Source organism: Piliocolobus tephrosceles, chromosome 2 (assembly GCF_002776525.5).
Source record: "Piliocolobus tephrosceles isolate RC106 chromosome 2, ASM277652v3, whole genome shotgun sequence".
Taxonomy (NCBI): Eukaryota; Metazoa; Chordata; class Mammalia; order Primates; family Cercopithecidae; genus Piliocolobus; species Piliocolobus tephrosceles.
In genome coordinates this window covers 99,467,137-99,482,662 of record NC_045435.1, presented here as the reverse complement: position 1 = coordinate 99,482,662, position 15,526 = coordinate 99,467,137, and the positions used below count along the sequence as shown (strand labels likewise).

Genomic DNA, 15,526 nt, shown 5'->3' with positions numbered 1-15,526 from the left:
CTTCAGGATCTTGTGGAATATAAACCTTCCGAAACAGACAGATATTTCAATAAGGCTTTCTCTTCTCCAATGAGCTTCTCATATAATACACATCTGAAACAACAGGCATTTTGCCACAGTAAAAGTGGCACTTCAATCATGATATTGTCCACTTTTGTAAGAACAGAATGTGCATGTAGCACCAGTATGTCACATTCTAAATATAGGACACTTAGAAAGTTCTGTGCCTAATCTGGATCCTGATAGATAGCTCCTTTATATCTAAGTATTGCATCATGGAGAATTCAAAATACTGTCCTATATGTCTTTGCATCACAGCTGCCATTACTGTGAACACTAGTCTGCACAAGAAAACATTTTGTAGTTATTCATAAACAAATCCCAGTACATGGAATTGTCCCTGAACTAAAGACTTAGTGTGATTGCAGTTGTTGCCACTTGACAAAACTTAAAATGAGAAGATTCAAGTTCAACTGATTGCACTACCACTTGCTGTGTTACCCTCCCCACTTTCCACGCCTTCATCTCTTTATTAGTTTCTTTTTTTTTTTTTTTTTTTTTTTGAGACGGAGTCTCGCTCTGTCGCCCAGGCTGGAGTGCAGTGGCCGGATCTCGGCTCACTGCAAGCTCCGTCTCCCGGGTTCACGCCATTCTCCTGCCTCAGCCTCCGGAGTAGCTGGGACTACAGGCGCCTGCCACCTCGCCCGGCTAGTTTTTTGTATTTTTTTAGTAGAGACGGGGTTTCACCGTGTTAGCCAGGATGGTCTCCATCTCCTGACCTCGTGATTCACCCGTCTCGGCCTCCCAAAGTGCTGGGATTACAGGCTTGAGCCACCGCGCCCGGCCTCTTTATTAGTTTCATCGATATAACATGGTTAATGTGAGGCTCAAATGAATGAAGAAAAATCCAAGCATTTAACAAACTATAAAGCACTCCAAAAATATTTAAAGCATTCTGAATTAACTACCTGTTTTGCATATTTAGCTTGTGAAATTGACAAAAAAAAAGCAATCCTGGCCTTTCTTCATAATTTCATACTTTTAACCAAACAAAAATATCCTTGATTTCCTCCAGCATGCACTGTCTAATAGCATTAAACCATGCTAAGAGTTTCTGCTAAAGTACAGAACAATTTGGAAAAAATAAATACCTTAACTATAATCATTTTGCTGTCTAGCACATGTATATAATAAGAACAAAAAAGGAGAAATTCTTAACTTTGTATCAAAGTTTATTTTTAAAACTCTAAATGAATAACCAAGTTTTGGGAGTGCAGCCTTATAATGGTTCTGCTAGTCCTCTTAGTAGAACACAAGTGACTTGAAATAGAAGATAGAGATCATTAAACGGTGTATTTAAAATATTTGCTTATTGTTCTATGTAAATTTTACCTCAAAAGAAAAAAGTCCTCTATACAAATATTAAACTCTAGGCAATCATGCACATGCTAAAATATTTAGGGCTGAAGTGTACTGAGATCTGCTACTTCAAACTGCAACAATAAAAGATTAAATGACGGAATCCAGATGGTAGGTACATTAGTGTTCACAGCACAACTCTTTCAATTTTTCTGTATGTTTAAAAAAAATTGTTTTTTGAGACAGGGTCTCCCACTCTGTCTCCCAGGCTGGAGTGCAATGGTTCGATCTCGGCTCACTGCAACCTCTGCCTCCCAGACTCAGGCGATTCTCCTGCCTCAGTCTCCCAAGTACCTGGGACTACAGGCGCGCACCATTGCACTTGGCTAATTTTTGTATTTTTGGTAGACACAGGGTTTCGCCATGTTGGCCAGGCTCATCTTGAACTCCTGGGCTCAAGTGATCCACCTGCCTCAGCCTCCCAAAGTGCTAGGATTACAGGCTAAAGCCACCATGCTCGGGCTATGTTTAAAATTTTTTATCATCGACGAAGCATAGTGGCTCACTCCTGTAATCCCAGCACTTTGCGAGGCCAAGGCAGGCAAATTGCTTCAGCCCAGGAGTTTGAGACCAGCCTGGAAAGCAACGTGAAACTCTGTCTCTAATAAAAAATTTTTTAATTTTTTTATAATAAAATGTTGGGGAAAGAGTAACTGCTTAAGAAGTGTGGATGACTAGGTGAAAAAAAAGGCATGGGAATTAGGAATTGCAATTAAAAATCTTGAGTGAAAAAGAAAAGGAAGGCAGGGGTAATCATAGCACTGAAGAACACCCAATAGTTACATGGACATTAAAAATAAAGATTATGTGGGGTGTGGTGGCTCACGCCCGTAATCTCAGCACTCTGGGAGGCCAAGGCAGGCAGATCACCTGAGGTCGGGAGTTCAAGACCAGCCTGACTAACATGGAGAAATCCAGTCTCTACTAAAAATACAAAATTGGCCAGGCATGGTGGCACCTGCCTGTAATCCCAGCTATTTGGGAGGCTGAGGCAGGAGAACTGCTGGAATCGGGGAGGCAGAGGTTGCAGTGAGCCAAGATCGCGCCATTGGACTCCAGCCTGGGCAACAAGAGTGAAACCCTGTCTCAAAACAAACAAACAAACAAACAAAATAAAGATTATGGCAGGGCACTGTGGCTCATGCCTGTAATCCCAGTACTTTGGGAGGCTGAGGCAGGTGGACCACTTGAGCTCAGGGGTTCAAGACCAGCCTGGGCAACACGGTGAAACCCTGTCTCTACAAAAACACAAAAATTAACCAGGCGTGATGGCACACACCTGTAGTCCCAACTACTTGGAAGGCTGAGGTGGAAGGATTGCTTGAACCCAGGAGGTAGAGGATGCAGTACGCCTTGATCACACCACTGCAATCCAGCATGGATGACAGCGTGAGACCTTGTCTTGAAAAAGTAAGATAAAATAAAGATTATGGGCAGGCAGAAAATGGCTCCAACCAGAAGAGGAAACAAGGAAAGGAAAGGGAGAGGAAGACAATGAGGAGAGCGGGGAGAGAGGGGGGAAAAGAAGAGGGAGGGAGGGATTACAGTTAAAGACATCAATCCTGCAAATATCTAAATGAGATTGTTACATTAAAATGAGTAAATCATTAGCCGAACCTACAGAAAGAATATAGAAGGTATATTCAGAAATTGAGGCAAAGTACAAAATGAAAAAAACATATACAGGCAAAACTGGAAAACTTGGCAAAACAAGGAAAGGCAAATGCTAAACACAAACTAAATGTCAGAAGAACATTAGAAACTATAATGGTTCACTTAAACTCATACTTCTTATAATGCTTACAAAGGATGAGAACCTACATAATCATTCCTCCTACTTTTATAGTCAGTTGTCGTAAGAATTACCAAAAATATCTTTAAATTCTCATATTTTGACTACCCACTATCCTCATATCTCCAACGCAACTGATTATCTTTCCATTTCCTCTCTTCATACGATAACATGTCAGCGGTTGCACTTCTTTACTTGGTAAATTTATGTTCATTTAATGTTCATTTATAGAATAAACGGGCTATATGTTGGACATAAATCTTTATACTATTTCATCAACTGTGCAGAACCCAAATTAGGAAGACAGACTAAACAACAATTCACTTATCTGTATTTTCTGAGAAGCAAACCACTTTCTAGTACCATTCAAATAGCTTCCTTTCTTGATACCTTTTAAAGTATCTCAGAGATGTATAGACATACAATCAGAGGATAAAAGAAAGGAAGACCGACAATTACATATTGCTGAGAGTAGGAAAGACTTAAAAGTGTGTAACAGGTCAGGCAGTGGTGGCTCACGCCTGTAATCCCAGCACTTTGGGAGGTCAAGGCAGGGGGATCGCTTGAGGTCAGGAGTTTTGAGACCAGCCTGGCCAGCATGGTGGAACCCCATCCCTACTAAAAATACAAAAGTTAGCCAGGCATGGTGGCGCATGCCTGTAATCCCAATTACTCGGGAGGCTGAGGCAGGAGAATTGCTTGGTCCTGGGAGGCAGAGGTTGCAATGAGCCAAGGTCGTATCACTGCACTCCAGCCTGGGCAACAGAGCAAGACCCCACATAAAAAAAAAAAAAAAAAAAAAGCATGAAATAAAGCAGAAAACAGCAAAGGACTAGACGTATTAGAAAGAAAAATATAAGCCCAGGTAGCAAAGAACCAAAGAATCAAGATGAAACAAAAAATAAGAGAAACGGGAACACATGTAAGAAGGATATAATTTTTCAATATTAAAAAAAAAAAAATGCAAGGCCGGGCGCGGTGGCTCAAGCCTGTAATCCCAGCACTTTGGGAGGCCGAGACGGGTGGATCACGAGGTCAGGAGATCGAGACCATCCTGGCTAACACGGTGAAACCCCGTCTCTACTAAAAAAATACAAAAAACTAGCCGGGCGATTTGGCGGGCGCCTGTAGTCCCAGCTATTCGGGAGGCTGAGGCAGGAGAATGGCGTAAACCTAGGAGGCCGAGCTTGCAGTGAGCTGAGATCCGGCCACTGCACTCCAGCCTGGGCGGCAGAGCGAGACTCTGTCTCAAAAAAAAAAAAAAAAAAAAAAATGCAATCAATATGAAAGAGGCTCTAAAGCTAGAAATTTTCATAAAATAAAACCTATCACATACCTTTAATTTTTCCCTTTTCAACAAATATCTACTGAGAATTTTCAAGACACTATTTATATAGCACTGTCACTGCCTTGTAAGTAGGCAAAAGAGAACACTGGGAAAATAAAAGTGGTAAAGAGATCAGAGAGAAGGTTCTCTGAAGCACAAAAGTTTTTATTTTGAAGAAGTCCAATTTATCCATTTTTTTCTTTTGTTGCTTCTTTTGATGTCATAGCCAAGAAACCTACCTCAAGGCCACGAAGATTTATTTTTACATTTTCTTCTAAGAGTTTTACAGTTTTATCTCTTACATTTAAGTCTATGATCCATTTTCTGTTCATTTTCGTGTATGGTATGAGGCAGGGATCCAACTTCACACTTTTGCACATGGATATCTATTTGTCCCAGCATCATTTGTTGAAAAGACCATTCTTTCTCCCACTGAATTATCTTGCCACCCTTGTCAAAAATCAACTGACCATAAAAGGGTTTATTTCCGGATACTTAATTCTATTTCACTGAGCTAAATGGCTATCCTATGCCAGTGTCACACCATCTTGATTAACATAGCTTTGAGATAAATTTTTTAATTGGGAAAAGTGAGTCCTCCAAATTTTTTGTTCTTCCTTTAACACTATTTGGCTATTCTAGGGCCCTTGCATTCCCATATAAATTTTAAAATGAGTTTGTTACTTTCTCTTTTTTGTTTCCGTTGACACAGAGTCTCGCTATCAGCCAGGCTGGAGTGCAGTGGCACGATCTCGGCTCATTGTAACCTCCTTCTCCCCGACTCAAGCAATTCTCCTGTCTCAGCCTCCTGAATACCTGGGATTACAGGCATGTGCCACCACACCTAGCTAATTTTTGTATTTTTAATAGTGATGGGGTTTCACCACGTTGGCCAGGCTGTTCTCAAACTCCTGACATCAGGTGATCCACCTGTCTCTGCCTCCCAAAGTACTGGGATTACAGGCATGAGCCACTGTACCCAGCCTGAGTTTCTCAATTTCTGGGGGAAAAAAAGGGGGGGAAAGAAAAAGAGAAGGAAAAAAAGGCAGCTGGGGTTTTGATACAAAAATTAGCCAGGTATAGTGACTCACACCTGTAGTGCCAGCTACTTGCAGGGCTGAGGCAGGAGGACTGCTTGAGCCCAATGAGTAAGCCCTAGGCAAAACAAAACAAAAAAAATCACTTAAAAGTCTTTATATTAAGTAGTTAGACCTCCAGGTCCCCCTTTCCATTGCTAGGCTACTACCTCAGCTTCAACTTCATCTCCTATTCCCCAGGATACCAGAAGTTCTAGAAGACAAAGGAGCTCTGGGGAAGGGAAGGGTGAACAATGGGAATAGGAATGGAGTAGGAAGTGTGGGCTTAGGTGAAAGTATGCATTTTGAAATGTGGGACTGCTTCGGCCACCTTTAAATCACCCATCCTGCTACCAAAATATATATCGCTCTTCGAGGGAGGTCAACATTGACCAACCCCACCTACTTTCAAACCAAGAAGTCTGTGAAAACCCCCTAACGCAAAAGAATAACTTCGTGAAAATAAACTACACAGGGAGAAGAAAACTTCAAAAATAACCATCATTAATATCTTCAGAAAATTAAGACAAATTATCGCCATGAAATAAGAACAAGAGGCTATTAAAATATTCAGAGAATAGAGTCGGGCACAGTATCTCAAGCCTGTAATCCCAACATTTTGGGAGGCCGAGGCAGGCGGATCACCTGAGGTCAGGAGTTCGAGACTAGCCTGACCAACATGGTGAAACCCCATCTCTACTAAAAATACAAAATTAGCTGGGCATGATGGCACACACCTGTAATCCTAGCTACTCAGGAGGCTCTTGGCAGGAGAATCACTTTAACCCAGGAGGCAGAGGTTGCAGTGAGCCGAGATCATGACATTGCACTAAAGCCTGGGCAACAAGAGCAAAACTCTGCCTCAAAAAAAAAAAATTCAGAGAATACAAGATCTTGCAAATTAAAACATGATAGCAGAAATTAAAAACATAATAGAAATCAGCAATTCCACTCTTACATACTCAAGAGAATTGAAAACTTATGTCCACACAAAAACTTTTAACTGAATATTCACAGTAGCATTATTCCTAACAGCCAAAAGTGAAAACAATCCCAATGTCCATCAGCTGATGAACAGATAAGCAAATGTGGTATATGCATACAATGGAATATCATGCAGCCATAAAAACAAATATATTGGGCCTGGCATGATGACTCATGCCTGTAATCCCAGCACTTTGGGAGGCCACAGCAGGGGGATCATTTGAGGTCAAGAGTTGGAGACCAGCCTGGTCAACATGGTGAAACCCCACCTGAAGAAAAAAAAAAAAAAAAAAAGATTAGCCAGGTGCGGTGGGACGCATCTGTAATCCCAGCTACTCAGGTGGCTGAGGCATGAGAATCGCTTGAACCCAGGAGGCAGAGGTTACAGTGAGCCAAGATCGCATCACTACACTCCCACCAGCCTGGGCAACAGAGCAAGACTGTCTCAAGAAAGAAAAAAACAACAAAAAAAAGGAATAAAGTATTGACTTGTGCTACATACAAGGGTAAATCCTGAAAACATGAGACGTGATAAAAGCCAGACACAAAAACTACATATTGAATAACTTCATTTATGTAAAATGTCCAGAACAGGTAAATCCATAAGGACAGAAAGTATAATAGACTAGTGCTTTCCACAGTCTCGGGTAAAGAGGAAATGGAGAGGACTACTATGGTATGAAGTTTCTTTGTGGGGGTAATGAAAACCTTCTGGAATTAGTGCTGATGGCTGCACAACTTTGTGACTACACTAAAAAACCACTGAAAAGGTCACTACTTTAAAGGGGTAAATTTTATGATACATAAATAGTACCTCAACAAAAAAATTAGTTTTAGAAAACTTGGGAAATAAAGTTCAGGAAGTCTGACAGAAAACAGGAAAAAAAAAAAGAGAGAGGTAGAAAATAAGAAAGAAAAATATATAAGGTTAAAGTATCAGTCCAGAGGGACCAACGTTCAACTAACTAGAGAAAGAGAAAACAGGCTGGGTGTGGTGGTTCATGTCTGTAATCCCAACATTTTGGGAGGCCAAGGCGGGCGGATCCCTTGAGCTCACGAGTTCGAGCCTGGGCAACATGGCAAAACCTCCTCTCATCTCTATCAAAAACTACAAATATTAGCTAGGCGTGGTGGGGACTGAGGCGGGAGCATCACTTGAGGCCAGAAGGTCAAGGTTGTAGTGAGTCATGTTGGCGCCCACTGTACTCCAGCCTGGGTGACAAAGCGAGACTCTGTCTCAAAAAAAAAAAAAGAAAAAGAGAGAGAAAGAGAAAACAAAAATAAATTATTAATAAAATGACTTCCCAGAAGTTAAGAACATGAGTTGCCAGACTAAAAGGGCCCAAAGTGTTCAACACAAGTCCTGAGTTCACACCAAGGTATATCTTAGTGAATTTTAAACAATGAGAACAAAGATGACTTTACAACTTTCCATGGGGTGGGAAAGTCAGGCCACACATCAAGGATTAAGAATGGCTTCAAGACTTTCAAAAGTAATTCTGGAAACAAGAAGACGATGGAGTGATGTCTTCAAACTCCTGAAGGAAAATTATAGATGATCTATAAGTAGCCTGTATCAGTCAAATCCCTCTATTTCTCATACTTGATTATTAAAGACATTTTCGGACATGAAAGGTCTCAAAAATTTACCTCTTTTACACTCTTGTCACTAAGCTACCAGAAGATAGGCTTCACCAAGTGAAAGTGAAAAATCAACAGAGAGGGAAACTTAGCATACAGGAAATAAACACAAAAGAGGGGCAAAAGGGAATCTCCAGAAGAATGATAGTTATCTCAGAAAGAAAGCTACAGATTAGAGCAATATGACTCAAGAGACACAATGAAGGACTGTCATTACCAAAATCCCCACAGCCTTTGGGGCACATCCATTTAACATGAGATGTGCCTGGTCCAGGTTTTCATTAGAATTTAGTTTGTCTTGACCCCATGTTGATGAAGTTCCTGGAGCCTAGATGGGCTGAAGCCTTATTTCACAGCACAGATGTGTTTTGCTTTTCCTTATTCTTGAGAGCTAGAGCATGATGAGCTTAGCTTAGAAGCAAAACCACATAGAGCAATCTACTCTCCCAATAACATTTCTTCTAGCTATTTACCGTAGTATCCTGTAAACACTTAAGTTTCACCAGATTCCCTGACTATGGTGAGCCTGTGTTTCTCCAGACTCACTAACAAACTTTCCCAATGACTTGCCAAAAAGGATCAAGGAAGACTCTTTTCAGCTTATCTTCTGGGAGCTTTCATCTAATAGCAGCAGTATGTACCTTTCCTTTCACAGCCTCAGCTGATGCTTGCTATTCAGCTTTCCAAAACAAAATGATATACTTCTTAGGGATACATACCATGGCAGAGATTGGCTTATTGTTCACCAAGGCGTTTTCCCTTTCCTTCCTTGCAATTAAGTGTAGCCATTTGACTCAGTTCTAGCCAGTGGAATGTGGACAAAACTGATGTATACCACATCCTGGCCTGGCCCACCAAACTTTCCATGCAATCTACCACAGTCCCTCTCTTTGTCCTCACATCTGCCAGCCAGATGTAGGAAACTCAAAGTCTCTGAGGCCCCAGGGGTTGGTAAAATCACCAGTCGAAAGCAGCCTGAGTCCCTCAATGACTCTGTGGAACAGACTACCACTCTGTCACTGCTTTTCAACTCACAGCAAAGATGTGAGTGAGAAATTTTGTGTTAAAAACCACTGATTTGGTAATTATTCACTAAAGTAGTTCAGCCTATCCTGACTAACAGACTCAGAGAGGTAGTAGAGCTTTTCAGTTTTTCAAAATTAAACATTTTGGCCAAAAATACACGTATGGACATGGAGGATATTGCAGGCTTGAGCAGAGAATGGTCCCAAGAGAATGAATAATGTGTTAAAATAGGCTTGTGATTTCCTGGGAGGGAGGGGGTGCCATTAAAGGATATCTTGAGGAAACTTCTAAGATAACTGTAATATGTAATTTCTTGACCTAGGTAATGAGATCACAGGTGTTCATGTATTACTCTTCCAAAACTGTATTTTTGTTTTATATTTCTCTATAGCTCACAACTAATTATTTTACACAAAATATATTAGTTTTATAACTTATAAATTAATTGATGTTATAAGCTAGAATGGATGGATGGATAGACACATAGATAGATACATAAACAGACAAGACAGATAAAGACTCTTGAAAAATCTGTTGGAGCATTTAGGGGGGAAAGCAACAGGTAAACAGAAAATTATGCAAATGTCAAAGTCAAATTTTAACTCCCTGAAAAAACAAAGTTAAACAAGAAAGGAAACAAGTATGATATACTACATGGCTGATCAGTAAACAATATTTATTTCAATATAATGAAAACACCAACTATTGTTTTAAAATTTCAAAACTGGAATGTTGCAGGAAGGGAAAGTGGGATGAAATAGTGAAGAAATGCAAAACAATAAAACCACCAGTAAGCCCCACCATCTAAAGATACTCCTATTTTAATAACATTATTTTTTAAACAAAAATTGGTTAATATGGCTGGGCATGGCGGCTCACGCCTGTAATCCCAGCACTTTGGAAGGCTGAAGTGGGCAGATCACCTGAGGTCAGGAGTTCGAGATCAGCCTGGTCATGGGATGAAACCCCATCTCTACCAAAAACACAAAAATTAGCCGGGCATGGAGGCAGGTGCCTGCAATCTCAGCCACATGGGAGGCTAAGGTGGGAAAATTGAAGACAGGAGGTGGAGGTTGCAGTGAGCCAAGATCACGCCACTGCACTCCAGCCTGGACGACAGAACAAGATGCCATCTAAAAAAAAAAAAAAGTTTCTAAAACATGCTATTTTGTAATCAGTTATGGTAGACAAATTCTAAGGTGGTTCCCCACCCTAATCCCCCTTCCTAGTGTTCACACCTTTGTATAATTACTTCTCCCATAAATGTAGGTGAGTCCTGTGACTTACTTCTAACCAACAGAATATGGCAAAGGTTATATAGGATGTTACTCCCATAACTATGCTACACTATATAAGACTGTCTTGCAGCCGGGCGTGTGCAGTGGCTTACGCCTATAATCCCAGCACTTTGGGAGGCCGAGGCAGGCGGATCACGAAGTCAGGAGACCAAGACTAACCTGGATAACACGGTGAAACCCCGTCTCTACGAAAAATACAAAAAAATTAGCCAGGTGTGGTGGTAGGCACCTGTAGTCCCAGCTACTTGGGAGGCTGAAGCACGAGGATGGCGTGAACCTGGGAGGTGAAGCTTGCAGTGAGCCAAGATTGCATCACTGCACTCCAGCCTGGGTGACAGAGCAAGACTCTGTCTCAAAAAAAAAAAAAAAGCACGAACCCTATCGTGAACTGTGCATGTGAGGGATCTAGAGTGTGCGTTCTTATGAAAATCTAATGCCTGATGATCGTCTGAGAAGAAATGGTTTCATCCCGAAACCATTCCCCCACCCACCCCACCCCCATCCACAGAAAAACTGCTTTCCACAAAACTGGCCCCTGGTGTCAAAAATGTTGGGGATCACTGCCTTACACCATATAGAAAACTTAACTCAGGGACCGGGCTTCGTGGCTAATGCCTGTAATCCCAGCACTTTGGGAGGCCAAGGCAGGTGGATCACCTGAGGTCAAGAGTTCAAGACCAGCCTGACCAGTGAAACCCTGTCTCTACTAAAAATACAAAAATTAGCTGAGCGTGGCAGCAGGCATCTGTAATCCCAGCTACTTGGAAGGCTGAGGCCAGAGAATCACTCGAACCCAGGAGGTGGAGGTTGCAGTGAGCCAAGATTGCACCATTGCACTCTAGCCTAGGCGACAAGAAAGAAACTCTGTCCCAAAGAAAGAAAAAGAAAAAACTCAAAATGGATCAAAGACCTAAACAAATGAGCTAAAACCATAAAATTCGTAGGAGAAAATATATGGGAAAAACTTCATGATATTGAATTTGGCTATGCTTTCTTGGACATAATACCAAAAGCACAAGCAACAAAAGAAAAGGTAAGTTGGATTTCATCAAAATTAAAAACTTTGGGCAGGGCACAGTGGCTCACACCTGTAATCCCAACACTTTGGGAGGCTGAGGCAGGTGGATCACGAGGTCAGGAGTTCAAGGCCAGCCTGGCCAACATGGTTAAAACCCATCTCTACTAAAAATACAAAAATTAGCCAGGCCATGGTGGCGTGTGCCTGTAATCCCAGCTATTCAGGAGATTGAGGCAGGAGAATAGCTTGAACCCGGGAGGTGGAGGTTGCAGTGAGCTGAGATTGGGCCACTGCACTCCAAGCTGTGACAGAGCAAGACTCCATCTTAAAATAAAATAAAATAAAATAAAATAAAATAAAATAAAATAAAAACTGCATACATCAAAGCACACTATCAAAAAGTAAAAACGCAACCCATGGAATAAAAAAAAAAAATTGCAAATTATATTGCTGATAAAGGAATCATATAAAGAACTCCTACAACTAAGCAACAACAAAAACCCAATTAAAAAGATAAAAGACATAAGTAGACGTTTCTTCAAACAAGATACACAAATGGTCACATGAAAAGATGCTCAGCCGGGCCTGGTGGCTCAACATATGTAATCCCAGCACTTTGGGAGGCTGAGGCAGGAGTACTGCTTGAGCCCAGCAGTCGGAGACCAGCCTGGACAAAGTTGCTTGAACCCAGGAGTTGGAGACCAGCCTAGGCAATGTGTCTCTACAAAATATAAAAAAAAGAGGTGGGGCACTGTGGCTCATGCCTGTAATCCCAGCACTTTGGGAGGCTGAGATGGGCGGATCACCTGAGGTCGGGAGTTCAAGACTAGCCTGGTCAACACGAAGAAACCCCGTCTCTACTAAAAATACAAAATTAGCTGGACGTGGTGGCGCATGCCTGTAATCCCAGCTACTTGGGAGGCTGAGGCAGAAGAATCGCCTGAACCCAGGAGGCAGAGGTTGCAGTGAGCAGAGATTGTGCCATTGAATTCCAGCCTGGGCAACAAGAGCAAAACTCTGTCTCAAAAAAAAAAAAAAAAAGAAAATCAGCTGAACATGGTGGTATATGCCTGTGCTGTGGTCCCAGCTACTGGAGAGGCTGAGGTGGGAGGATCACTTTAGCCCAGGAGGTCGAGGCTGCAGTGAGGCATGATTGTACCACTACACTCCAGCCTGGGTGCCAAAGCAAAATCTTGTCAAAAAAAAAAAAAAAAAGAAAGAAAGAAAAGAAAAGCGAAAAAGAAATGATGCACAATATCACTCATCACCGGGGAAATACAAATCAAAACCACAGAGAGATAGTACCCTATTAGAGATTTTATTTTAAAAATAATAGACTTTTTTCTGTTAGAAAACAGGGCCAGCCACAATAGGGCCAGGTGCAGTGGCTCACGCCTGTAATCCCAGCACTTTGGGAGGCCGAGGTGGGCAGATCACAAGGTCAGGAGTTCGAGACCAGTCTGGCCAATAGGGTGAAACCCTGTCTCTACTGAAAATACAAAAATTAGCCGGGTGTGGTGGCGGGTGCCTGTAGTCCCAGCTACTTGGGAGGCTGAGGCAGAAGAATTGCTTGAACCCAGGAGGCAGAGGTTGCGGTGAGCCAAGATTGCACCATTGCACTCTAGCCTAGGCTATAGAGCAAGACTCCATCTCACAAAAAAAAAAAGAAAACAGGACCAGGCGCAATGGCTCACACCTGTAATCCCAGCACTTTGGGAGGCCAAGGCTGGCAGACCACTTGAGCTGAGGAGTTTGAGACCCTCCTGGGCCACATGGAGAGACTTCGTCTCTGCAAGAAATATAAAAATTAGCCGGGCATGGCAGTGCGCACCTGTGCTCCCAGCTACTAGGGAGACTGAGGTGGAAAGGAATACTTGAGCCTGGGAGGTACAGTGAGCTGTGGTCGGGCCCCGCATTCCAGTCCTGGTGACAGAGTGAGACCCTGGCTCGACATAAATAAAAATCAATCAATAAGAAAACAGAAAATAACAAGTGTTGGAAAGGATGTGCAGAAATTGGAACCCTTGTGCATTGCTGGTGGTAATTTAAAATGGTGTAGCCACTATGGAAAATAGTATGGTGGTTCCTCAATATATTAAGCATAGAATTACCAAATAAAATGTGATAACTATCAAATTACTAGTAATTCCACTTCTAGGTACATACACAAAAGAATTGAATGTGGCACTCGAACAGATATTTGTTTACTCATATTCATGGTGGCATTATTCCCAAAAGCAGAAAGATGGAAACAACCCAACTATCAATAGGTGATTAAACAATACGGTATAAACACACAAAGGAATATTATTCAGTCTTAAAACAAATGAAATTCTGATACATGCTACAACATGGATGAATCTTGAAGACATCATGCTAAGAGAAATGAGCCAGACGCAAAAGACAACTATTACATAATTCCATTTATACGAGGTACTTACAGTAGACAAATTCATAGAGTCAAAAAGTAGAACGATGGTTACCAAGGGCTATGAGCATGAGGTGATAATGTTTAATGGGCAGAGCTTGCTTGGGATGACGGAAAAGTTATGGACATAGATAGAGGTGATGGTTACACAATAATGTAAATGTACTTTATACCACCGAATTGTACACTGAAAAATGGTTTAAATGATAAATTTTAAGTTATGTATACAGTCATGTGCGGCATAAGGATGTTCCAGTCAACAATGGACTACACATATTACAGTGGTCCCATAAGATTATAATGGAGCTGTCCTATACAGGTGTGCCCTTTTAAGAGATGGGGCCTCACTATGTTGCCCAGGCTGGAACGCAGTGCCTATTAACAGGTGTGCTCATAGCACACTACAGCCTAGAACTCCTGATCTCAAGTGATCCTCCTACCTCAGCCTGAGTACCTGGAATTACAGCTGCATACCACCATGCCTGGCCTATTTTCTAATCTTTTATATCATATTTTAACTGTATCTTTTCTATGTTTAGATACACAAAAATTTACCATCGTGTTATAATTGTCTACAGTTACAGTATTCAGTACAGTAACACGCTGCACAGGTTTATAGCGAGGAACCACAGACTATACCATATAGTCTAGGTGCGTAGTAGGCTATACTGTCCAGGTTAGTGTAAGTACACTCTATGACGTTTGCGTGACAAAATTACCTAATGATGCATTTCCCAGAACATATTCCTGTCATTAAGCAACAAATGACTGTATTTTACCATAATAAAAATATTTTTAAAAAAGGTCAACAGAGTAAATTTTATATTATCTATATTTTACCATAATTTTAAAAACAAAACAAACTTTATTTGATTGCAAAGGCTGAATCTAGCAAGACAACAAGAACAATGGCCTCTCATTTCCTTGACTGTTCACCTAGATACAGCATTATCTGTGACAAGGGAAAAAAAATCTAATCTAAAGCTGAATTTTTTTCTATATTTAGTCCTATAATCCTTGGGTCACTTAACTGGGATACTTACTTCTTAAAAAAGGCAATGCTATATATTCAGTTTGTTCATGATTTAAGCCATTTAACAGGGAAATAAATATTTTAACATCCTAATCCTCTGCATACAGTACAGTATACTCTAACTTACAAAACAGAAAGCCAAAAGATTGCTCCTAGCTGTTAATATATTTCTACTTAGGAAAGTGGGCATGTAAGGAACAACATGCTCAGAACAGTAACATAAAAATTAAATTTGCTGGCCGGGCGCGGTGGCTCAAGCCTGTAATCCCAGCACTTTGGGAGGCCGAGACGGGCGGATCACGAGGTCAGGAGATCAAGACCATCCTGGCTAATACGGTGAAACCCCGTCTCTACTAAAAAATACAAAAAAACTAGCCGGGCGAGGTGGCGGGCGCCTGTAGTCCCAGCTACTCGGGAGGCTGAGGCAGGAGAATGGCGTAAACCCGGGAGGCGGAGCTTGCAGTGAGCTGAGATCCGGCCACTG

At 41.5% G+C, this 15,526-nt stretch overlaps 1 protein-coding gene across 6 annotated transcripts in view; it reads right to left on the bottom strand.

The window, feature by feature from the left end:
- The window catches only part of LRRFIP2 (LRR binding FLII interacting protein 2), a 131,111-nt gene that overhangs the window by 108,442 nt on the left and 7,143 nt on the right, over positions 1-15,526 (bottom strand). The gene's annotated exons all lie outside the window — the stretch shown is intronic.